The 27,376-nt window shown below is 39.9% G+C and overlaps 1 protein-coding gene across 2 annotated transcripts in view; it reads right to left on the bottom strand.

Annotated features, from left to right (window-relative positions):
* The window catches only part of PALS2 (protein associated with LIN7 2, MAGUK p55 family member), a 59,563-nt gene extending 33,018 nt beyond the window's left edge, over nucleotides 1-26,545 (bottom strand). For both annotated transcript variants that reach the window (XM_071429216.1, XM_071429215.1), the window contains exon 1: nucleotides 26,354-26,545. The gene's annotated coding sequence lies outside the window, so the exon portion shown is untranslated. The remainder of the gene's footprint in view (nucleotides 1-26,353) is intronic.
* Nucleotides 26,546-27,376: the final 831 nt, after the last annotated feature.

Genomic DNA, 27,376 nt, shown 5'->3' with positions numbered 1-27,376 from the left:
AAAAAAGTGAATTTTCTGTGAAACCATGAGTAGGAGGGAAAATAACACTTTATGTTTTCAGATTTTGAAGCAGCATTATTTCTATTTTGTAACAGACAAAGTCCTGTCAGCAACCACACATTATATAAAGTCACAAAATTACCATGCAAACAGTCCACAACTTCCCCAGACTAGGTAGGTCCTACATCCTGACTAGTTCAGCTGCAGATGAAACTGCCTTCTTCACATTTTCTCAATTCCCAGTTTCAGACTCGTGACTTTTAAAGTAGTCATGCAAGCTGTACTATCTGCAGAAGTGGGCAGATGTTTCTGGCCAATTTATGTCATAGGTGCTGCATAATAATGCAAGTGTTAGAATAAGAAGCTTTCTTTACATTTTTAACAGTTATGCAAATTCTTTTCTAAGGAATTTCAGGTTAGCACTTTTTCTCCTACAAATAATCGGAGAAAATGCAAAGCTTCCTTGAAGTCAAAGTATGCATCTCAACTACCAGCTGCAATTCCAGCATCTTTGGTCATATTATCTCCATGACATTATCCTGTTTCTTACTTAAGCCTTTCAGAATTCTGCTTTAGATCAAATTTAAAAAAATAGTCCCTAATAGTCCCTTTATCATCAAAAAGAAAATGTTAAGAGCAATGTTAAGCTTCAGAAAAATGTCTTCATGCAAGTAGTCAGGGTGTTTTCAAATTAATATTTTATTCAATAAAGGTTCCACAAACATCTAGCATCAGAACTACTTAAGTATATTTCAGCATTTTTAGAAAACAGCAACCAGCTTTATCAACATGCAGAGATCAAAATATTCACAAAGGCAGACTTGCATTCCAGGTCATCAAAACCAAAACCAGCTGTTCTCAGAAACAGCTTCCTACAGTCGTGTGTTGGTTGTCTCATGGCACAGCCATCACAGCAAGAGTTTCTTAGCTATAAATAGTGTTGTCTTAATATTAGAAAGCAAACCAAAAATGCAGGATAAGGCACCTTTACCCATGCTGTATTGTTTATGTTTAAACACAGTATGAGGCTCAACATTGCCTCAGTGTAGATAGTTCCCCATCTTAAAGGGAAAATTTTTCTAAGTAGTTGAATAAAAAATAATACCTTCAAGTATCCCTGTGTTTTAATCAGTTACAATGTTAAGCACAAAAATTTTAGACTGAGAGAAAGGTTAAGCTTCGACAGTCTTTGCACCTGTTACCTAGCACAGGGTAGGCAGAGGAGCATTTATATGCCTCACCATGTTTCACTGCTTTACACTCACCTGGCAAAATATTCAGAACATGATCGAATGTTATTTGTCCAAAAAAAATATCAAGTGCATATTCCAACAGGAATTATGTCTGCTGGTTTATTCAAAAAGAATAGACCACAAATATATGGATACTTTTTTTGATGGACTAGACAAAGCATTTTAATCTCAGTGTTTTATGTGTATTATACAAGTCATGAGCCACTTTCAAATATAGTTCCTGTTTAATGTGAAAAGCTGGTATTTGTTCACATGTGAAAATAGCTTTGAAAGTCTAAGCAATATACTGACTACGTATGCCTTAGATATTCATACATGTACTTCAAAAAAATTTGATTTATCTAAAGACTAAGGCCAGAGGTGGGAGGAGGGGAAGACACTTTGGGAAATGTATTATGGAACCGTTTCTGCTGTATCTATTCAAGAGGCTTTCATTTACTCATTTCTAGGGTCTATTAGACAACAAACAACAGGAGATACTTTGTTTCCAGGCTTAATTATAATGATCTTTCAGAATAATGTAGATTCACGTGGAATTTCAAGTAGCACTCATTTAAACAATTTCACTTTTTTCTTTTCAGGGATAAAGCCACCTTAGCACTTTTGAGAAATCATCTTCTCTTATTCCTGAGCAGGAGGAATGAAAGCAGAAGATGAAAGTACTTAGGTAGGAAAGTTTTACTTAAAAGATCAGCTCCTACCAAGCAAGAAACAGATGGAACTGAGGAGTTTTGAGACTACCAAATCTAAATATCCCATCAAGAATTGCCTTTTGAGGTTCACATCTCTTTTGAGGTGAATCTGCCCTTGAAATGTTGATAGAACTTACTGGGGGGTAGAAAGCGCTGTAGAACTTACATTCAAGTCAGGCATACTGAAGAACTAAGGACTACATGAACAAACTGCATAAACCAGGTTGTCAGAAGTCCTTATTATTATTGTGTACTTTGGTGTACAATAAAGAGAAAATGTGTGCTTTTCCAGTGGAAAACTAATTGGGTATCTCTTCCCTCTCTTGTCCCATTTTTACAGGAAAATAATAAGACTCTAGTGACTTTGAGAGCTCTACCATTCACCTCCCTCTCTCTGAAGACAAGACTGTTTCTATATTCAATGGCCCGTCTGGGGAAAATGTTAAACTCATCACAACACATAAGGATTTGTTTTAGTGAGGACACCATGAGACAGGCATGGCTGACTACAATGGTTAACAAAACCAACGAGGAACACACATGTATTACAAGAAACCCACTGATGACAGCCTCCAGACACGCCAGGAGGAACTGGGTGGCAGAAACAACTCTCAGTTGAGGCGAGGTGCTGAAATACAGGGATTCTTAGGAAAGGGTGACAACAGAACTGAGTCTGAGCTGGGACTCCTAAGAAAAATGAGATTACAACTCCAGCCCCCGGCTTTCGTGACAGGGAATACACACAGAATTAATTTCCACAGTCAATTTTCAAAGAACATCTTCATAACCGCAGCAAGTTTAAAGCCTCAAGCAAGACTCAGCAGGAACATTCTGGTCTGCTGTGTACATGCACTGAGCAATTTATTCCTACTATACATATGACCCCACATTCAGGCAAACTAGTTTGTCATTTGAACCCCATTTCAAAAAGGGAAAGGGGGCAAAGAGATGTTAATTGATCTCTGTGGCAAACATCATGCATCCTGAGGCGTGGGAATACAGAAATCCCACTTCCTAATGCAAAATTTACTAACCAGAATTAAATCCTCCTAATTCCCACAGAGTTCTTCAGACAACCAAAGGATGTTTCAAAGGTTTAATCTACACATCGTACCTTACAATAGTAAGTTCAGATCAAACAGATGTAAAAGATACCCTGATAACTCCTTTCTTCTTGTAATTGTAAGAAAGAGGCAAGTTTTCACCAAGCTCTCAGCTGTGATCCTTCTACCAAATTTGATTTTTATTCTTTCTTTCAGTGCCTAATTCTTGACTGCATTAATTCTATGTAGAGGAAAGAGGAAGCATACATTTAAATAAATTTTCCAGATTTGCAGACAGAAGACAAATGTGTCACTCACTGGGGAAAATTAAAGCTTTTCAGAATGAATATTTTGCACAATTTTTTTTAGCTCAGCTTCATTTTATTAGTCTCCAAGCTTACAAAATAACAGGAATGAAAAGAAAATTATGTATAATATATTTAAATAAACATGCAGATTTATTTCCACATGGCCTACTCATCTGGATAGAAAGTTATAATAAATACCTCAAGGACTACTGGAGAGGCAGGTACTCCACACAAAGTCTAGAAAGTTAGATTAAAATCTTGTCACATACATAAACTTCAGAAATAGTTTCTTGTGTAATTTAAAACCTTTTCAAGAGGGATATATTGAAGTTTCACAAGCCACACAATAAGCTCAGACAAAAGATTAATTTTTAACTTTGCCAGCCCTTAACCAGTGACAACTCTGTAATTTTTTTCCCATTTCTGTCTAAGGTTTTTAAATAATGATCATTATGCTTAAATAAAAGGCAAAAGAAAAAACAAAGTTATTTTGTCTCGGCCACTTCTCTCCCCACTCACAAATTATAGCATTTTTGGCAGTCTAGAACACAGAAAAGGAGTACCTATGAACAAGTTAACATTCTGAGAATATTTCACAAGTTCATTCACAAACAGGCTATTGACCAAGAAGATATGAAAGGCTGACAAAGCTGTCTTACTACTGCTAGAGTACATTTCAGAAGCCATATTTTCAGATAGAAGTCTCTGGGGAAGCACTATGCAGTGAGCACATACAACATTATGTTTGTGTTTTCCCAGCCAGCAGCTGCATGCACTGAGCAGGATCACTCTCAGCAGCAGCTCCAGAGCAGCGAGCGCTACAGGAGTGGTGGAGCTCTGCAGTTCCACCCCAGGCTCCTCTGCAAATCAGGCACTGCTCCACAGCCACTGCTGACTGCAGCAGGGTGCAATGACAGTCCTTCAAACACCCAGTCACACACCTTGCACCTCTATCTGACAGACACTGCCAAGCAGGGAGCGCTGGGCCAGCCCTAGACAGCCACCTGAACTCAGACATTCCTGGGCAGCGTTCCATTGTAACATCACTCAGGCACCTCTCCTAAACGGGACCCCTTCCTCAGGCTGCAAACACAGCAGATCTCCTCTAAAAACACAGAAAGATTGATTAATGAAGAAAGCTGTTGTCTGCAGCATGAACACTTTACTGACTGCAGAATCACATACGGCAATGAATTTTTAAAGGAAGAAGGAGAAGTCTAATTGATAAGAATGAATGTTTCTCTGGATATTCAAATTCTGCCCACTAAATTTCTGCACATTGAAAAGAAATAACGTAAGTGCTTAGAAAAGTTTATTAATTTTTTTTACTTCATTTTCTCCAAGTCTACTGCCAAGCCAAGATGAAACTATTTTAACATACCTATAAATAGAGGCTCAAGCAGTCCCTACCCTTATCAAACCTGGCTCAACTATATCTTTCATGCCCATGTTTCATGACTGTGAAGGTCACAAAAGCTATAGGGAAGAGCCAACAATCCTTTCCCAGCTTGAACACTGCAGACATACTTCTTTCAGGCTGCGAAGATTGTCTAAAAAAAGACGAAGCACAAATTTTCTGATGAACAGATGGACCTCACAGCTGCATCTTTGGAAAAAATAAAAGCACTATTTAAAAGTAATCTCAGCAAAGATAAAAAGGGAACAAAACATCAAAACTCCAAAACTAGCAGATTAAAAAGCTTAAGTCTTATTTAAAATACATATATCATGACCAACAACAAGACATTGAGGATAGATACACTAAAATCTAGTTTTAAGGAAATTATGTCAGACTTCTCTTTCTTAAAGGATTGCCAAGAAAAATATTTCATAAAGTACAAAGGCAATTAACTTCATGCTAACTAAGCTTGATGCTTTGAAGATAAGCCTATGTAAGTGTTAGGTATTATCAAGTTTTCTGACCTTTTTTAATTAGAAGAAGAATGATGCAAGCTTCAGGCACAGAAATTATTAACTGAGGAAGGACACACACGCACACAACAGACAAGAATACAGAAAAAAAAAATCTTTAAGCACCATACAGCACAAAGCAGAGCATGTACGAGCAAGTCAACTAAAAGTTTTTTAAAAGGTTGAATTTAAAATTTTATTTGTGTGTTTTTACTTTTTCTCTACGGATATTAGGAAAGTATACACTGATGTCATGCAAAGAGTACTGTACGTTAAATGAGTACTAGGACATGCCCCAGGAGAATTTTCAATTTTGGTGAAGACTGTACTACCCTTAGTTCTTCAACTACCTTAGTAGTTCAGGTACTGGAGAAATATATTTGAACAGATTTTTAAATGAAGGCAAAACATTCAGTGGATCAGCAGTCTAAGATTCTACTTTGTAGTCAAAAGTTACAGGAGAAATTCAACAAAGTTTCAGAATGCATCCTGCACTACACTCAAGTTATACAAGAGGCTGAGCTTATTGCACACATCCATCATTCTCCCCGGTATTTTGCAAACAGTAGCTGGATGAAGAAACCTGCATTCTCTGCAGACCTCTGGTAATTAATGCCAGTTTTTATGAAGTCTAAAATGTCAGCAAAAGAGATACAACAACCTAAGTACACCTTTTGAAGTATTGCTTTCTCTAATGCGCACTCTTCCAAATGAATCAAAAGCTTTGTATCTGCATTTCTGCCACAGTACTCAGTATTATTTATTTGTTGCAGTACTACAGAGCCTGAAGAAAGCAGGACTGCAAAAATGCTAATATAAGTAAAGAAGACAGTTATATAGCAAGGAAGAAGTCATGTGTAACAAACAAACAAACAAACCCAAACAAATGTAAGAATCAGTTTACTGTACCACTTTTCTTGGTGAAACACTTGATGAAAAGCCATGCAGAACCATCTATTGCTTTATCCTATTCACAAATTCAGCCTAAGGACAGCTGGAAATCAATTAAGATTTCTTCCTCAATTAAATCTCTTCTTCACACAAGTAAAAAAATTAGACCTGAAGAGAAAATAATGAACACCCTTCCAAAGGGATAGCAGACTTCCACTCCAAAAACATGCTTTCATCTTGTTGCTGGTCTCCAATCAACACTGTCATAGTGGATAAGGCAAGCTGCATGTTGTGTCCCACTTCTGAGACCAGGAACCCCAGGAGCAAATGGCCCAAGCTTGGCCATCAAGCATCTTTTTCCAGCCATTTGCACTTTCATCTAGGAACACTGGATAGGCATTTTTTCAAAGAAAGGTAAAATTCACAAGGCTTGTAACGTACTCTATTGTCAGTGTAAATGAAACGGTTCAGAACATTAGTTACAGAGCTATTCTGTAGCGTGCTTTGTGCACGTCTGCAAAAAAGACAAGGTACTTCAAATAAACAAAATTAGATACTCCACTGTGTAGCAAAGTAACAACACTGCACCTCCAGAGATCTGTGATGCATCTTATTACCAGAGATGATGTTAGTTTCACTGCAGTTTGCATCCCAGGGGTGTCTGCATCCTTGTGTCTGAAAGCACCTGATCACTCAACAGAGTATCAGGAGGATATCATTAAAAACAATCCACACTTCAGATATCTGGGCATTTCCTTAATCTTGGTTAATAGAAAATCTAGATTAAACAATTGTTTCTGCTCCCTGTTCTTAATCCAATGTTTTTAACATCTAGAAAGCACAATGTCTCAGTTTCCATTATTGGACAAGAGTCTCGTGAGTGCCTTGCATGACACCATTAATACTTCCCTCTCTAGTGATAGGGAGAGATAATGAGATCTATTTTGACCTTCTTACAGTTACATCATACTGTCAGCTCAACCTACTGGTCTGTCACAAAACAGTACAAAGGTACACTTTAAACATCACTCTCCTCCAAAATTAAAAACTGTAACTGAACAAAAAGTCCTCTTTCTTCAGTGAAAATACTTCACATATATATATTTTGTCCCACTGCTATTACTCCAGGCTTCAAATTAGTTTTTGGCACTTTGTTTTTGTGTTTTGGCACTTTTTGCTTTAGTGAAAATGCTTAGACAAGGAAATGTACCAGAAACCACATATCATCCAGATACTACTGTTGCTTTTAACACTACTTCCTTTTACAGCTTCAAGCGTAGGAGACACTCAGGAATTCTAACAAATAAGAATTTTATAATGAAGTTTTGATATCAAGTGAAATAACACTGTCATAATATATTCTCAGAGTTATAACAGCAGAATGCTTTTTTAAATGAAAGCATCCAAACTCAGCACTTTCAAAATCTGATTGCTCCATTATGATGTAGCTGTAAAAAACTACACCTCTGCCCTTTTACCAGTCACACCCATATGTTAACATTTCATGCATTCACTGTTTCAAGCCTCTGGTACTGTGAAGTATTTATTGAATTATCCCTTCCAAACTAACACACTGGAGTATTTAAATTAGAGCTGTACCAGTGCAGACATAAAATTATTTTTGAGGTTCCACTATGGATGCTACACAAGCATTTAAAAGTTGCTCAAAAAATTATATGGAGAAAACAAATACATGACAGCTTTTTGGAGCACAAAATAGGTTAAAGCACTTTAGAAAATATTTAGACTATGTCAACATATTCTTTAATAAAAAACGAAAAAGATATTAATTACACTATTATTATACCTAGCCCATTTTTCTATTGAAAGGAAAAGAACCACCATGAAACACTTCCATAGGGAAGTATTCACTTAATTTCACTCAATTTTCTACTGCATCCCAGCCTGAAGACAAAAAATTTAGCACAGGAGTGAATCTGCAAACAGGAGTGAATCTGCAAAATTTATAACATTTAAATTAAATTATCTCTGTCCCAGGACCTCAGTTTTCAGTTTTACATGATCACCTAATACATTTTCCAAAAATTTCACTTGAAGTTCATCCCTAAACTCTAATGCTCCCACTTCCACTAAACTAATCTCTCTCATGCACACACCCCCATTTCTGCCCAACAAACTTATCTGGAAGCAGTAAATGCAATTCACTAAATGAATAATGCTCTAGTTCAGGGTGACTTGCAACAGAAAAACAAAAAAACCCCGTTTACTTCACTACCTTTGTCATATGACACAGTTCTTGCTTATTTTAAGAACACAGCTAAAGCTTTACCCACAAAGAAAATTTCCATAACACAGTTGGAATGTTAGTAGTGATATAGTGGATAGAAAATGGCTTTTTCAAACTTGTTTGTTAAATAACACAGCTTATCTTTTTAAATAGTGAAAACTTTAAAAACTTGTGTTTTAAAGTTAAAAACTTTGTGTTTTAATAAAGAAAAGGCAAAATATGGCATGTTAAAGGCTTACTTGACCTTCAGGAATGCTCAAAATACATCTCCATCACTCCTAGTGAAGAGACTCCACTCTAAACCTTTCTTTCAGTTCGATGCAGTCAAGATTTACACAATTGCCTATTCATTACCCTCAACAGTTATGTTTCTTTAGTCCTTAGAAGGCTGTGTTCAAGAACCCTGGAAAAGGAATAAAAAGATCAGCTTGACACTTGTATTTTGAAGGGAACTGAAAAACTTCATGGAGTAAGTCACGCTGCCCTTAGTCATGTGTTTTATCTCCTGGACTACTTCCCCACGTTATGTTACCAGGATTTATTCACAATTGCCAATGTTTAATAAAAAGTGGGAAATCTAATTTCAATTTAAGAATATCTAGACACAATAGCATCAGGAAAAATTTATTTCTAGTGGTCTTGGGGCAGCTTGGATTAAGAACTACATGCTTTTAAGGAAACTGCCACTTTGAATGCTCTCTTCGAATGTTTGCCACCTTCACTTTAAACTTAAAGTTACTGCTGTAAACCCTGAAGACAGTGTTCTGTCTTGTATAAGGTGGGCACAGGCAGTGAAACACCAAAGGGTGTCTTCAAAACCGTATGTGATGCATACTGACATGTTTGAAATTTTCTACTCCATTTCCTCAGAACACCAAGTTGGATTTCATTAAGTTTTGCTAAGAACTTCTGAATTTTCAGTCATGTACCCCACCACTCCAACTCAAGCAAAACCAGAGATCTTTCAAGTAAATTTTGCACATTTTTCAGTTAAAATGTCTTGGTTTAGTTTTTTTTGGCTGGGGGGGAAGGGTTGTTTGTTTGTTTGTTTTCAAAAGAAGTACTGGCAAATGCAAAGACAGCCAAACTTTTCTTCTTGAACAGTTCACACCACTGCAAAACTCAGTGAAGAATAATATCTGTCAGGGCTTTTCATCCTTTTCTGAGACAGGCAAATTGCTGTAAATCTGAAAGGTTTGAATCGACAACTTCTACTGATATGACATCATCTTTTATAATGGCTTCTCTTGTGAAAGTTCCATGATGGAACTTGCTTTCTGACTGCATCTGAGCCATGAGAAAGCCTACAGAGAGGGGAAAAAAATTGTGAGATAATGTTTTTCTCGACTTCAAACTGCAATTGCTGTTTCTTAAAAGCAGTTCATATGCATCCTCATATGCTAACTCTCTTCAAACCTCTTTATGCTGAAACAATAAAAACCACATTATCTTAATTTTCACTCAAGTCCTTTGTTCTTTTGTTTCCGCACTTCTTAGGTGTCTCAGAGAAAGGAGTTGGGAGAAGAGAGGAGGGTACTAGTACAAACAAGTACTAGTACAACACTTGTTGGGTTTTGACTATAAAACCTCTCAGATCTGCACAAATTTTAAGACCCAGTCACCTGGGTAGCAGCAGTCAGGACCACTTCTAATGCCATCCACAGAAAAGAAGAGGATTCCCAAAATAGCCTATTGAAGTCCTCCATGTACAATCAGAAATGGTAGGTTAGGGATCATGAGTCTCTGTCCCCAGCCTTGGAATTTCACTGCAATAGATAAATAATAAATCCATGTTAGAGCTTTTCCCCAAGAAGGTTTTATGAAGTCCAGGTCCTGACCTGGAAAAGAGTAATTGCTTTACCAGCCACCATCAGTGTGGCACTTGAAAGGACTGTCTCATCACACCAAATGAGTTCTCAGAGCAGTCAGTCCCATCCATGGTTGTTTCTGCTTATCTTACTCCCCACTGAATTCCTCTTTCCCTGAAGAGTACTGGGCTTAAAAACAATATAAAAGAGAGAGCAATGTAACCTCCTATGGATAAATTGGTTCTTTGGATACAACTAGTTTTAAGATAGTGGAATATTTTAACACGAAATTACCTTCAAGTTCCCAAGAAAACTTGAAAGGGCTAAGATGTCTTTTTACATAACTTTCTGGGTGTTACAAGGTCAAAATCACATTGTTGCCAGTACTTATGAATGTTATTTAAAAAAACCAAGTCCTATCTCAGCAGACAGGTTATACAGCACGCAAGGTAGCAAAAAATAAATGGAGTAGTCATTGTCTCCACAAACTTGACACATAAGTGAAATGGCCCCATTCCTCCTCAAGACTTTGAAAGGTCTGAAACAACATAGTCTAGGGATGCATTTTCAGAAGTATAAATTCCTCTTTGCAGAAAGAATATCAACCTGTTTACTTATTTTTTCAAATAATTATCTCTGTTTCTTTCACTTTTCACTATACTTTTCTTTAAGTTGTGCCCAACACCAAATGGAACTTTGATCCTGTTTCAATTTCTCAGAAACCCTATCAACATAGCCCCCAGAAGACCTGCACACATTCCACTTGTCGTGTGAGAGAAGAAAAGTCCTAGACTCAGGACAGAACCTGGCTGACAGTCTCCACTCAAAGAGCAGCTGATAATTTTAAGCAGCCCAGGCTTGCACTTCCCTAAATCAACAGATCCCGATTCCTCAGCTACATGTATCCTAAGAGTCAGCTACACTTGTGTGCAAAGTTGTAAAGACTGCTGGACTGCAAGGACACATGCTGGACTTTAGCTTGCTTTTTGGTCCAGTGAAGAAGGAAAAACAGCGTGAAGAAACAGATCTAATAAAGTAAACCACATGCAGGTAGACTCCCAACACCCATCCCTGGACAGATCCAGTGGCACACTAAAAAAGACATTGGCCCAGCAGCCTGGTAAGCACTTAATGGATTGCTGATCCAGCCCACTGGCATTAGTTTGTACATTGAGACATCCTTTAGGAACATCAGATCGTCAGGCCCAAACTTCCTTCAGAATAATGTTTGTAACAAACCTCAGCAGTACTAACACCATATTGCTTGGATAGGGACCTTTCTATCTTCATTAATATCCTTTCCACAAATCATGGCACCGAGTATTCCTCTACACTAACCTGCCATACAGAAATCCCATTTGATCCTGTAAGAAGGAATTTGTGTTCAATGACTGAAGCATTTGAAACGTGAAAGAAGCTTTCTCAGCTGCAGAAAATCCAGCAGATATTCTGTTTTTCCAAAGACAGTGTCAGGATTTAAATACCACATCACTTCTCAGCGTAAGTTTTCAGACCCAGACAAGCCAACTTTCACACAGAAGGAATCAACACTTGTTTTTTAATACCAGAGAGGCTGCTTTGAATCAGCTCCTGCCAGTAGTTCAAATAAGAAGCCAAGTCTCTGCATTGAAAAAATCTTTTCACAAATTAATTACCATGCCTCTGTCCAGAACAATGGACATCAAGAGCTATGAAGGATAAAGATTCAATCAGGCATGCATTATGTTGGCTCAACATAGGATTAAATTATGGCTGAAACGGTAGAAAATTAAATAGTCTCATGGCAATTTTTTGATATACACTCTAAGTACTTGAAATTCACTGTACAGTTACATAAATTTCACATGTGCTCAAAACTGTGATCTTCCTGTGCTTAATAAATGAAATGTTAGCATGTCAAACAAGTTAAAACAGAGGACTCCAAGAAGAACTGCAATTTCCTGGTCTCGTGTACCAACCAGAATCTTAAACATGAACAGAAAAACATTCTCATCCATGCCAAATACCAGCAGGATACTGCAGAACCCTTCCTCTAAAGGATTTTTACCAGACATACACTGTTCATCAGTTTTCCTAATTCTTTAAATAAAGTCCATCACTCTGCAGGCAGTTCTTGTTCCAGAGAGATACCTGAACCTGAACAGGTATCTTTTTGTGAGAAAGGAACACTTACACAGTGCTTTATGTGCACACATCAGATCTCTCATTTTAAATTATCAGGAAGACTACCTTAAGTTCAAGACTTAATAAAATTAATCAGTATAGTAATTCTATCAGTCTCAGTTCTGAGGCTTTCCAAGAACAGGTGGATACAGATTTTTCTGTATGACAGATACAGAAAAACAATGCAAAGATTGATGAAATGATAAGTTTATAGCACAGCACAAATCTGCTTCATGCAGCAGAGTTGGAAGACTCCACCATAAATTTGAAGCATGGAAATATCACTGCAATTGCATCCCAGTCATTCTTGCTTCACCGAACATTTTTACTTGAATCTACTGTGCTAACAGCACAGCAAAGCCATACAATACACAATGTCCTATGACTTTCAAGATTCCATAAAGACACACACATAACATAACAGCATCCCAAACATATTCACAGACACAGCACTTCCAACATCATCTACAAATAATCCTCTATAAAAACTCACTGACTTTAATTCTCTGAAGACTTTTGTTGGATTATATTTTTGGAGGGGTAGAAAATATATTTCAGTGAGTTTAATCACCACCAAAATGTACAAATTCAAGATCATCTCAAGTGTCAGATTATCTCTCATGGGTTTTTTGCAGTCATCATACCAGCCATCAGAACACAGGCCTGTGCACATACCCCAACATCAGAGTTCAAATCATTTAGCCAAAGACCCTACCATACACAGAGAAGTTGGTCATCTCTCCAACACCCACATAAAAGTAAAATTTTGGTTGAGTCCTGAACACCTATGTAATAGTAAATTATTTGAAAATGTATCTAATAAAAGGGAAAAAATGGCTGGAAAGTAGGCAACACATTATAATGAACTTAGAAAAACTAGATACAGCAAAAGGAGTAGCTCAGTAGGAAAAACAAAAAAATGTGAAATGTCTTCTATATTCCACCTAATGGCCCAGGAAACCACACCTCATCTGTCATTTCTGTACGCAATCTAGCACTGCCACATGGTGCTTACACCGTGCTGGAAGGGGTAGTGTTTAAATGGAACTGTCACCTGCTCCACCTGTCTTCATGTGCACAGACTGGCACTTCTGCCCGGAAGATAACATGATGCTTATTCATTGATGCCAAAGAGAGGCAGGTTCCCAACGCTGAGTCCCTCACTGTGCCCTTCTTTCAGCCTGCTGCCTGTAAAAAAGTTTGTTAAACAATATTCCAGAGAAGTAGAATTTGCAAAAATATTACTGAAAAGGATTTAAGTGTAAACTTAGCTGCAAGCAGGTAACCAGCCCCAGTGACTTCCAAGTTAATGCATCAGTTAAAGTTGGTTTGGGAATTATGTCAAAAAAAAAGAATAAAATGAAAGACTCATTCAGAGGTTTATATGTTCAGATCCCTCAAAACAAGCTGACAAGAGGTATTTGCATATATTTCCTTAAGTACAAACTGTGAAATGTCACACAGTATAATTCTTGATTAATCCATTAGGTTCATACAGACTCGAGATTTTTCCACTATCTTTTTATTCACTGCCTATTTCTGTTTACACAAGAAAGTACCCCTTCTGTTTCCTAAGTATACCCAAATGTTCAAGAATCAGAGTAGATACTAAAACCAAAATGGCAGCTTAGCTGCAAAAAAAGAATTAGTAGCTTGAATAAAAGCAACCTGTGCTATAGACATTCAGAGATCTTCCTAACATTTTGGAATTCTAATTTAAAATAGGATGGCCAAGATCTCAAGAGTCTCCTTATGAGTCTTCACTCCTTTAGCCTTTCTTCATCCTTTTAATTCACTCAGAAGCTGCCAATGAACTCTAAAAACTACATAACAGAAGCTTTAGCAGGATTCTAATTTTGGTCACAGATAACTAAGTAGAGCAATTCTAGATAATATTAGCTGAGATTTATGATGCATTCACTATCTTCAGATGCACAAGAGTATTTTTGGGCATCACTTGGAAAGACAATATTCAATGTACAGCTGGTAAATTTTATTCCTTTTTTTCTCCTATTTCTATACAAGAAGCATATTCATGCTGCACTTTTTTTTTTTTTCCAAAGGATCTACTTCTTCAGCAAGAGAAAACACAAGTCTGGTCAAGCCTCACTTTCAACATATCAAGATGATGAAATTACAGCCGGTTTTGAGAGTAGAAGTTAGAGAAACTTTTGTCACTTCTCTGAGCAAGATGTATCAATAGAGGAAGACCTGCCCTCTTGGTGCAACTCGGGGTAAGAAAGGTCAGTCAATTTTTTCTCAACTCCACATATGTTATATCTTTTCCATTTCTGTTGCATTATTACTAAAATAAATAAATAAAAAAACCTTCACATAATTGTTTGTTTTACCTACCACTATGAAAATCTCTTCTCCAAAGAAGAAAGAGCATCTATAGAAGCCTAGATCAAATTCTTGGCAATGGACTGTTCTTATTTTTATACGCTTCCCAATTTCTGTCAAGCCTGAGAGCTTCCACATTCCACTCAGACCAAACTAGGGATTTGTCAGTGATTACACTTCCTATTAAAATATAATAAGAAAGTCACCTTGAAAAAGTATTTTTTAAAACCTTTCTAAAGAACTGTCTTGGGACATTGCTTTGTTATTGTCTCTTTAAACGACACAACGATCAAACATGAGAACTGTGACTTTTACCAATGAGTGAGAAGATGACAGACTGGAAAGTAAAGGGGAAAGAGCTCTTTTCATCTCTCTGAATCCTTGGCACCGCATTTCCAGCAGGTAGTACAAACTATTTCTATAACACCAAGCCTTTAGTTTGTATGGAAATCACTGCTTGGATTCTGTGATCTCCTATCAAGCTGATTTTGATCGAAAACACATCTCCAGTTCACTGCTAACACAGGATGATCTAGAACACCTGATTCCATTCCTCCTCCTTACATCACAAGACTGAACCTAGTAGCTTTAAAGCCATTGCTTATTGCTGTAAAACTGGAAGTGTTTTCCAAGTGGTACCAAATCTAAAAAACTGCTAGCTACCTATAGAATGACTGAAGTGAGTGAGGGAAAGATGAGCCAGCTGCTTCAGCTTGTTCCCAATTCTGCATGTAGATATAGGACAATGTGAAGGAGGATGTTAGGAAGGATGTTTTTTAATCACAGCAATTGAGACAGTGATGTCTCCTTATTATCAATGCATTTCCACAGATCAGTTGAACATGCTTCCAGGCACAGGATACCATACTGTCAGACTAACTTGAAAGAGCATTTCTATTGCTAATTGACAACTCTCCCCTTTAGCTTCAGACGACCACCTTTTATCAGCTCACATATGTAAGTTCAAAGGACTCAGTGACCAAACAATCCAAAATTCAAGCTATTAGAATGTTCTTCCTTTAGTCTCAACACACTTTATCTTTCTGTGTTTATTAAAACCCCACACTAAAGGCAGAAAACCCTTAAAGCCACACCAAGATATTTGCCAAGGCTAGGTTCACCTTATTCAAGGTGCCTGTGTGGAAGCCTGTATCAGAAGGAACATGTCACAGGGCAGCAGTCAGATTTCTAGAGAGCAGGTAAATATGTAAACAGGCCTGCAAGCTCCAGTGTTTGGAGGCTAAACATCTATTTCTGTTGTTTCACCTGGACACATCATTAGGCAGAATGGAGCAATGGCCCACCAAAGACCAACCTATGGATATCCTGGTCAGTCTGACATGCTTCCTAAACTAAAAGATGGGTAGTCATTAATCTGCTGCAAACTTGCCACCAGCTCTGTTACCAAAGCAAGAACTAGTACTGGTTCAATCTTCACAGAAGGCTACAATGCTGCACTTATCATATCTCAGTTATCAAGCACTTCAGTGAAAATCCATTGTCAATTATTTAAAGAAACTAAACAGTAATCCAATCCAAGGATAAGAGTTTCTCATGTTTAATCAAACAGATCTCCAGTGCACACTAGCAATTTATGTATGAATACAGTCCATTAAGGAGTTGAAACCAGCTTTGAAATTGAAGCGTCTTGAATGGTAAAAGCACCCAAACCAAATTACAAAAATAATCCACAACCTAATTTAATTTAAAAAATCTTCAGGTTAAATGTTAGCCAGATTCTGGGAGATTACCTAGAGAAAATGTCATGTATGTGTACTTTGTATTTATGCTTTCCTAGACAGTTTATGGATGTTGGGCTTTCTGTTTACAGACAAGCGTTTTTTTTAAGATACATATGTATGCATACATATACACCCACATACATCTTAACACACACATATAAAATACTGCATTTTATTAAAAATTCCTTCTTTTTCTGTATGTTTCCATATATGTATGGAGTTGCATGCACACATACAAACAAAATAAAACATATGTATTTTTAAAAGACAGACTGCAACTTCCAATCCATTACTGGCATCAACCCTGTCCAGTTCAAATGGGTAATATCCTAACACAGAGGAAGATCACATCAAACAAGAGAAAGATCCTGATGCAGGGTCTTTCTTCAGTGCAATATTAGAGAGTAGGAATCTTCTTCTTACAGGTAGCCACACCCACAGCTGCCAACGTGTGCCTGGTATTTCAGGTCATCCTCTTGCATTTATACTGGCTCCCTAATGACTTGCAGAAGAGCAAGAGAAGAAAAAGAGTGGCAAATGCATAATTTCTCTCTACTCAGAGATGGACTTCCTGAAGCCCTTCAAGTCTTACGCCTTTAGCATTATAAATCATTCTGCTGTCTTAGTTTTCAATCCCCTCTGCAAAGCTGTAAGATCATTTTGGAAGCTGCTAATTTGCAGGCCCAGGGCAATTACATAAGATGTTATTTTAAATTTTGGAATCTGCTGCTATTGCACATTAGCACAATGAATTCTTCATTGGTTTTTGGGTAATGATGTCTAGGCACTTGGGGACCATGCTATGCTTCTTTATGCCTATCTGTAAGCTGAATTTAAGGTTATCCAGACACTAACTCTTCTGGCCCCAGCATCTTCTCATTAAGACACATCCATGTCTTCTGTCTTCTTGAAAATCTGCTCAGGGATAACACTAATAGGAGCTCCTGACAGATTCTGCATGGTTTCAGATGCTGCACTGCATGTTAGAAAAACGAGCTTGATGGAACTTCAGTCTGACCCAACGAAAGAACTTATTATTTGAAAACCTACTGTATTCAATGGGACCCAAGTACTTTCAGGTTTGCAATGGACTTACATGTTACTTAGCTAGGCTGTAGGACTTCACTGACAACACAGGTAACGAGTTTTACCCTGTAACATTGTACTACTTTTGCATTAGTACACAATACTCCCGCACTTGGATACCAGATGCCAACTACAGAACTGAAATTACTGCCTCTACAGATATCCGGGCTGGTCCTGTATTCAACACAAACAGGAAGTCATATTCTGAGACCTCAAAACACCAAAGATTTCCTTCTATTTCAAAACAGCATTGTATTATTAGAAGGTTAATTTGCAAATTAATCTCTGTAGTCTTCTCTCATCTACTGCTTTAAGTGCATTGCTGCTTCTTAAAGTAAGTAAAATCCAAATACAAACAGGTCATTTATATAAATGCATGTGCATCCAATCGTGGTTCACTATCATCTATCCAGAGATTTGCCCTTCCTTCTGAAGTTCATGAAAAAAATAGGAAAAACATTTTCCTGACTATCTCCCCTGACTAACTCTGCTCCTCTGTTTATTTCACACTAACTGGCTTTCTGTCCAAACATTTTGTAACAGAGGTAAAAGTAGTAACTTGCTTTATTCATGAAGCTTACTGCCAAACTACTGGAAAGATTTCAAACCCAGAACTCTGGAAATACAGATTTAACAAAAACATTGCTCTAGCTAGACTTGGTTAAATGTCACAGTTGAAAGATTTAGTGTGCTTACTCTCTGCTTATTAAGTAAATATTTCCAGTATTTCCAAATTAAGAAACTCTACAACTGAGACTAACTGAACACAGCATGAGCTGTATGAAGTTGAGGAGCAGAACAGATACCTACCTGAAGGAAATTAAGTTATAGATGAAAAAAAGTTAATGTCATCCCCTCAAATGCAAGTATTCTTAACTTTCTCAGTCTAGTTATAAGGAAGAATAGTAAGCCTTAAAAGTGATCTAAATTTTGAAGTAATTACAGAAAAATAAAACTCAATGTATTAACTCACCCTGGAGGAAAAAACAGAGTAATCTAATTCAAACTAGTCTATGCCTGTCCAGAGAGATTACCTCCTGGAAGTACAGTAATTATATTTGTAAAGTAAAATCATTTATGCCTGGGGTAGGGAAGCCCAAGGGATTTTATTTTTTTATTATTATTTGAAATGTATAAAAGCTTTATAGTGACATCCATAGTGAGGAAAGTGCTTTGTGCACAAAAGTACACATTCTGTGTAATGGGTTCATCAGAAGTGGTGAACAGATAACTGGTGTGACTGTATCACACCAGATGTCACATATGAACAGATATACAGTTGCACTTTTCCATATAGGGCCCATACATTCTAAGCTAAGTAGCAGACTTCTGAAACTTATTACACATGCATTTTTTGCCAAATTTGTAATTAGACTAATTCTTACAACTCTTAAAAAAGGATTCTTAATGGTTTCACTAAATATTCCTCTATGTAGTTTTTTTGCTAGTACCTTACAAATAAAATTACTTCGAAAAATCCAACCAAACACTACATTCTTAGGAGCTCAAACTTACTTCAAGTGTCTTAATTTAACAACTCCAGTTAACAGCAAGACCCAACAGCACCATTCTGACAGTCACACTGTCATATAAAATACTTGTGGTTTTTGGAGAAACAAGGCGTGTGATCAAACAAGGGCTAACTTAAGTCTTGTCTACAAAAGAGAGCCCTACCAGGAGCCAAAAGTTCATGGTTTGAACAGTTAAAGAGAGCTAAAGTAAAATACTAGAAACTTGAAGTCATCTGTGAAGCAGTTATCCCAGAAATTTCAAATTACATAATGCACCTTGAGACCTTCCACTTCATGATGAGTCCACCTGCTGAACAGTTCACCGTTCTCTTTTCCATTTCCTATTCATTAATGCCAATGCAGTTCTTCCTTCTGAAGGCCACGGCTGCTTTCCTGAACAGCATGGAATCTGATGTAAGACCGAGAACTGTGTGCTAAACTTGTTAAGAACTATGCATTTCTTTCTGCTGCTGTTTAGTTAGTCTGTGCTGTTTGCAGAGCTATTTGCCAAGATTTGACACAGTTAAATGTGCATGCTTCAATTCATAGCTAATAAATTCCATTCAGCAATAAACCTGCCTGCTTCCAGGCGTCAGCACAAAAAATCCCAGCAGAGACTGCAGCAATCTCCCCATTTAATAGACTGCTGGATGGGACAGTCCTTTTTTGACCCAGCTACCAGAGCAAGATTCCTAACTGAATCAATTTTTGGCAACAGCAGATTTTTTTTTAAAAGCCACTTATTTGTTAAGAAGCACCAGCTTATTTATCAGTGTGCTCAGCTAAGCACGCAGCCATCCGCTTCTGTCCCTCAGCCGGCGCGGTGGCCCCGACGGCCCCCAGCCCATGCCGGCGCCGCTGTCCCGCTGTGGCCACTGGAGAGCGCGCTTGAGCCGCCTTTCCGAGCCGACCCGGCGCGTTCGGGCTCCGCATTTCAACTTGCAAATCATTCCATACAAAACCCTTTTCTGCCCCTTTTCAACAACAGCCAAAGCCTCTTACATTCTCACCAGTGTATACACCCAGTTAACCTCCCATTCCAATAGCACGATTTCTAACAATGTCTGGATCCCTAAGCCTTACCCGTTGTGTGTGTGTGTGTGTGTGGCAGACGCAAAGACCAATGGATGGATGGATTTTTTTTTCCTATAAAATTATATGTCAAACTCAAGACACGATTCAACTCTCCGGTGCTCCCCTACCCCTTTCTCTTTGTGTATTTATAGCCTGTCCTCAAAACTGCCCAAACGTTTCTCCCCTGCAGCAACAGGAACATGAAACAGATGTGAGGGCTCTCAACCATCAGTGAGAGCAATTCAAGCACAGTCATTACTGCCCTGTGACCAGGTAATGTTACAGCAGTGCTGATTAAAACCCAGCAACACAAGTTACCAGTTTATCTTGCTTCCCAAAGCACAATGACTTAAAGGTAGTGTGTCCATTTGATCCCTCCTGCGACAAGACACCTGTGAGATTATTGCAGAGCTAATGATGGACAACTCCTCTCACACAACAGGTTTACACCAAGGTTGAATTTTATCCATGCAGCAACTGGGCCACCCCACGTAAAGCTATGAAAGAATAAAACAAAATTCACAGAACTGAAACCAAGTGTTTCACTTGATAAATAAGCTGCAGTTGAACACTGCTTTAAATACCACACATAGCAATGTACACCCAGAGTTTGTCCTCAGGGAAGATCATGTAAAACAAATGCCAACTGCAACAAGTTCCTGGAAGTTGTTAAAATACTACAAAGAATAAATCTGTATAAAGGAGCTTCACTGGTCAGAAGTGACTGAATCAAGCACTGCTCATCCCATTTTGCTGTTCCGTACCAAATGTAGCGTAAGCAGCAGAGCCGTGCCAGTAGATCTGAGAAGAGAGACTGACTGTCTGTCCGATTTGAGTTCAGATGACTGAATGCCCGACTGCCACACACTCCATGAACATGAAGTTTCACTTACCAACTTCTCCCTGCCTGCATGCTCTTTACCAAAGAATGCGTAAACTGAACTTTCAGTTGTTAATTACAGCTCCTTCAAATGATCTGAGGAATGCGTGAGAAGCTGTAAGCAGTACTATGACTACAGCAAAATTAATAACATTCAAGCAATTTCTGTGCAGCAGCCCTGTCCTTTGCAACAGCACAACAAATCACAATGCAGTAAGCCAGAATAACTTGGAAAGGAGAAATTAACTTTTCTCTCACTTCATTTACTAGAACATAGTCTGTCTTCCCAGTCTGAGAACTTCTGCTGCATAAGCAGTTTCATCTTGCCAAAAAGATCTCTGTAAACTTCAACAGAGGATCAGAAAAGGAATGGGATGGAATTTTAATAAGATATGTAAAGGCTGACTTACCAACTGGCCCACTGACTTGTTAAAAAAGAAATCAACATCACATAAAAAGTTGTTGACACGTTTTACATGCAAAGCCTCTGACATGATCCCTGCAGTCAGATCTCTGAACAATTAATGAATGAATATGGAATAAAATATTTTTTAAAAAATTTATCATGGAATGGAATAACACTGCCAGAATGACTGATACATCTTTCTTTTATTCTCCTGCTGATTTACTTGAGGGGTCCCCTACCTTGTGTTACTAGTCTTAAGAAAAAACTTTATCCCATCTTTTTACCCTCAGTCTATTTACCCTCAATCTACTTTCCTCCATCCTGTGTTTGGATATTTTAAAAGGTATCACTTAAACTTTTCATCAATGCATATTTGACCAGTGGGTGGAGATAATTAGAAAATTAAACCCAAACTATTTGAGTAGCCACTCTTAATACAGAAGCAATATTTGAATGCCACAGCTCTTTCAGTAAGAGCCTTAAGAGTGAACTATCTTAAAATAAAAATTTAAACATTTTCTTACATCCTAATTTTCATTATTTTAAGAGTATCTCCATAAAATGTTTGCAATCAAAATGTAAAGGCTTAAGCTTATTTCAAATCAACAATTGTCTCCACCTACTGGAAAAGTGAATTTAACTGAAACAGTAATTTGATCCTTTGGGATTTGGGTAAGCAGAAGCTGCAAGAGGAGCAAGGTTTTTGTGTTAGATACAAAGAATTTGTGTGTATGTCACGTGTCATCATGTTTTGTGTCCCTCTCCCCCAAAAACAAGTTTATAGAAGCCACATTCTCTGCAGTAAGCATGGATTACACTGAGTCCCTGCTCTCAAACAATTCTTTGTCAGAATGTAAAACTAATCAATACTCTTAAAAATCATGTAGAGGTAATTTATCAAACCTGTTCCTAGTAAATCTGAAATGTCATCTGATTTCAGCATCTTTCTAATTGCCACCATGGTTTCATGAGACCTGGGCACTAGAATGAGTTCTTTAAATAACTGATGTGTAAAACCCATGGAATAGTTGCTAATATGAAATATTGTTACATTACAAAACACTGTATGAAACACCTTTTTCTTTTAAGCCACAGACATTGAAAATAATTAGAACATGATGATAAGAGTAGATAACATCCCATTTTTCAATTCTTCTTGTTATTATTTATCAAAGGTCGTGAAATTACTGTAACTTCAAAGACTGTAATTAACCCAAAATAAGAATGTAAATGTTTACATATGGAAGAACCCCTGTCCTAACCTCTCTTTCTATCTTCTTTTTGGTCTCTATTATTCTTGTAAGAGTGACATCTGCCATAACTACATAATTCAGGTGTGCTTTATTCTGAAAAAAAGCAATTTTAAGCCCCAGGATAGCACATTACCAACACCATGCTTTGTTGCACTACAGTACTGCTGTAGTATAAGCTGAGATCCACCTGCAGATGCTTATAATGACCACAGAACCATACAAGCCCTGTAACAGAATCTGTGAGCAGCACATCTGTATTTCAGCCTGTCTCTCACATGTCACACCCAACTAAACTCACTCCTCTCCAGCACCCTCGACGAGCTCCTTCTCTTGTGGGGGACAGCAAAACCACTCTTCCCTCTCACAGACTTGTTCTTAACCCTGCCAGCATATTCTGTGTTATATTTCCACACAAATAAGTCCAATAGTGTTTGTATTGCTCCAGTTGCAGGATGCTTCTAAAAATTCATGTTTTTACCACAAGTGCAAGGCCAAGCCTTCCAGGTTTTATCCATTTTTAGTTTAAGCACACAACATAATGGAGCATTTTATTTTAACATATGTGAGCTTTTCTTGCTTTCAGATCTTGAGAGTCTTATTCCTTCCACATCTGCACAGAGACTGTCACAATCCCAAGTGCATACCTGTCTCTTGAGCAAAAAGAAATTCCTCCCGCTCCTTCAGCATGAGAAAAGATTCACTGACCAGTGTCCTAAACAGAGGATCAAAGGGCACTCACAAGCCTGGGACAGTCACACTCAATGAGAACTTTAAATCACTCAGCAAAAAGTATGGGTTTAAAGCAGGACACTGAACTTCTAGAAAATGGCATTCAACCTACAGTTTCGACAAACAAATACCTTTAGAACAACACGAGAATTCAGAGACTGAGTCACTCTACAAAGACACTCATACTAAAGAGTCTTTTGCTTGTCATTTTGGTATTAGAAAGTTTTCTGCAGATCACTGACCTCTGTTTCTGCACACAAAAATACCAAACACATGGACTTAACAGCAAACTGGATCTTGATGCTGACCAAAGATACCCAGTGTCTGAGGATAATGCTCTGATCACATCCTTAACAACTTAAAATAAAGCCAAATTATTTGATCAATTACTTGGTTTTCCTGCTTTTACTATGGTTAAATATCAACTGAAAATGCCAAAACTAGTAAGTCATACTGCCAAGATTTCTTATCCTTTCTGCCTCCCTGAGGTTTACAAAACCTTTCCTTTTCCTGTTTTTACAAAAAAAAAAAAAAAAGGAAAATAGAGATCAGATTAAAATTTTATGCTGTAAATAAGAAATGTCCTAAAAGTCAGGGTTCTTGCAGATATTCATCCCATTAGTGTTTGTTAAGACTCCTTTGTATTATTCAGGTACATTTTCATTACTTCCTTTCTTATTTTTCTTTTATTAAAAAAAGGTAAAAAGAAACCATCATGATTTAATAGCTTCTACTATTTTTTGAAAGGGAAAAAGGGCACAAGAAAGAGGCAGCTCAAAAAAGGTCCAATTGCACATATGTTGCAACAGCTTTTCAATCATTTTAGAGACTTAGAGTATGCAGTTGGCCCACTAATAGAGCAGCAGAACAGATACCATTCCACAGAGCTAGTACAGTATATTTGTCAATAATTTCCATATTAATTAGTTCTCAACAAGACAAGCTGAAAGAGCAGTGATCCATAAGATCTAAAATAAATGCAAGCATCCTGAATTCAAGGAATATACACCCTTTTGGTTAGGTGTCAAATATTCCATTAAAAAAAAAAGAATAAACAAAAAACTCCAAAACCTAAACAACAAAATAAAAACCTAGCAGTGCTACCAGCATTGTGATGCCATACCTCAGTACTGCAGATTTTTCACAGCAACAGAGATCTCAGGTAATCTATCCAGTGCAATACTTTGAGAACAAATTAAGGGCATAAGAGCATCAATCCAAGCATTTCAAGGGAGGGAAGAGGAAACTAAAGATTTCTCTGAAGGGTCATTTAAAAATCCCATTTAAATGAGCTCAAACTAGACTTCAATTGTCAGCACTTCATTTAAATGAGAATTTTCTCTATGTCCTTTTCAGGAAGAATTTTTTGGCAGATGTTGTATGGTCCGGTCAAAGTGTTAAAAGCCAACCACCTCAGCAGAAATAAAAGGAAACATTATGATGCTAGTGTCAACCCAGCCAGTTTAACAGACACTATCTGTTCAGAAGCAGCATGCTAAGGTTTGAAAGCCTCCTCTAGTCCGACATCTATTTATAGGTGCCCAGTCTCCATACAATTTCTCACAGCCTCTTCTCTTCTCAAAGCCAAATGGGAGAAGTTAAATGGATATAATCCTGGGCCTTGTGCTGCAAGATGGCCAGAAGATCTGCAAGTCTCCTCCAGCAAACCCATGTGCAGGGAGACCAGGTGTTAGGAGAGAGACTGGTTGAACCTACGCAGGAGTCAAACACATAGGATAAACCTTCCCCCTCCGTTTTAGGAACACACGCATTTTTCCTCAGCCAGCAAGTTGACAGTAAAGAACCACATCAGCATCAGAGCTTCAGCAAAAGATACCAGCCTGCTTCCTCCACAACACCAAGCAACAGCCTAAACCAGCTGCCTTTCAAGCCAAGACAGAAGCTACTCAAGCCAGCTCTGACCCCCGAACAGCAGCAATGTCATCCAAGCACCCTCCCACCTACAATGCTACTACTGTACGTTGCACCCTCCTCAAAGAAACTCAGAGGCTGCTGGCTTTTTTTCCGTACAGCCTCTACCACCCAGCACCCATGCACGTTTTTTTAAAGCACTGATCCAGGTCGGCTCTCCTTCATCTCCACCAGATGTAACATCGCAGGAAGGGTGCAGATATTTTCCTGCATAGGGAGCACAACGCCACAGGCTGAACTCTGGTCCAAGCTCCGCACATCCATCCCTGCTGCCTCCTCTCCTACACCTACATCCACTTGCCTGTAGTACTCGTACAACGACCGAGGAGATGACAGCACTGCTGGAAACTCCTGCCCACCTGATCACAACCACATTTTCGCCCCTTTCCCCAGTCAGAGGCAGACGGAAGGGGAGGGTTGACTTCCTCAGGTAGAAAATAGGCAGGGAAAGGCCGGGGCAGAGATCAGGAGAGGAAGAATCACCCCAAAGGGAGAGCAGATAATCCCCGAGAGGCGAGGCTGCGGAGGAGCATAAACGCGGAGGGAGGGACAGCGAACTGGGGGGATAATCCGGCAGAGAAGGGGGGAGATAATCCCCTCGGAGGGGAGGAGGTGGAGGATCCCGGAGAGGGAGGGGCGGGAAACCTGATAATCTCCAGGAGGAGAGAAAATACCGGGAAAGAGGGTGGGGGGAAGGGGGTGGGCGGGTGGATAATCCGGAGCGGCAGATGAAGCGCGAGTCTCCCGGGGACGCATCCGGAGGCGGGAGGAGGAGGGTTAATCCCCGCTCTAGGGGCAAAAATCCCTCTTCCCGGACTCCGGCGCTGCCATGTTCGCTCCCCTGCAGGCCCGCCCGGCCCCGCTACCTGCGGACGGCTCTTCCCGCCTCACGCCACACGCACACGCGGCGCCCCCGCTCCCGCCGCCGGGTCGAGGGGCTCGGCCGGGATGGCAGCGGGACCCCGCCTCCCACCACCATTTCCCCGCCGGCTGGGAGGGACGGGAGAAGCGAGTAGCCGGGCGGGCGAACCCTCCCTCCCCCCCTGCGCACGCGACCTCCCTGCCGGTACGGGAACTCACCGGCCGGCACCGACTCCCGCTGCTCCCCGTCCCCTCCTCCCTCAGCGGGCGCCGCTCGGCCCCATGGACGATCCCGGGCGCGCGGGGCTGCCGGAGGGACGGCGCGAGCCGGAGGTGCCGCCGCCGCTGCTCTGCGCCCGCCTCGGCGCGCGCCGCCGGCGTGGCTGTAGCACGCGCTCCCGCCGCCGCTCCTCTGCCCCGCCCACCCCCGGCCAGCGCGAGCGCGCGCGCGCGCGGCCTCCGCGGCAGTGGCGCGCGAGCGCCTCCCCCGCCCCCGCCCGGAGGGAGCGCGCGCGCCTTTGCCTCAGCCACCCCTCCCCTTCCCTCCGTGAGTGTGAGTGAGTGAGGGAGTGAGTGTGAGAATGAGTGAGAGTGTGAGGGGGCGAGAGGGGTCGGCGAGGGTGAGAGAGCGAGCGCGAGTGCGTGGGAGTGCGCGTGACTGCGCGTGTCACCGCGTGTGCAAGCGCGCGCGTGTGCGCGGCGGCGGTGGGGGTGGCGCGGGGCCGTGCGGGGACACGCGCGCGTTCGTGTCACGGCACGCGCGTGTGAGGGCCGCCGTGGGTGGGTGCTGAGCGAGTGAGGCGGCAGCGAGCGAGGGTGCGAGGCGTCCTCTCGCCGTGTCCCCGCCGCTGCCCCCGGACGGCATTCGGGCTCCCCCCGATTCGTGCCCGGGACCCGGTCCCGATTCGGGCTCGCCCCGGTCCCGAGTCCCAGGAGGGGACACGTGGCGCTGCCTGCTCAGTCGCCGAGTGCGAGAAATGCCAGCCGAGAAATCTCACATTTCACTGGGGAAAGGGAAAGTGGGGAGTTTCCCCTGATGCCAATAACCTGCAAGACCACTCAAATGGAAATAACACTGGGAAAGCCATTTCCCCGCACTTCTGGTCACTGTTCAAACATTTCGTGTGTTTTGAGCAATGATTACAGAGCAGCTCTCGCTTTTTTTTTTTTTTCCAGGAGAGACTCTCACCTTTGGATACTCATGGACTTAGGAAAATTTGGGTTGCGCACAGTCAGTCCTGC

Source organism: Agelaius tricolor, unplaced genomic scaffold (assembly GCF_023055355.1).
Source record: "Agelaius tricolor isolate 1412-34295 unplaced genomic scaffold, bAgeTri1.0.p SCAF_6, whole genome shotgun sequence".
In the NCBI taxonomy this organism is placed as follows: Eukaryota; Metazoa; Chordata; class Aves; order Passeriformes; family Icteridae; genus Agelaius; species Agelaius tricolor.
The sequence above is the reverse complement of the archived record's forward strand: the minus strand, read 5'-3'. Positions and strand labels throughout refer to the sequence as shown.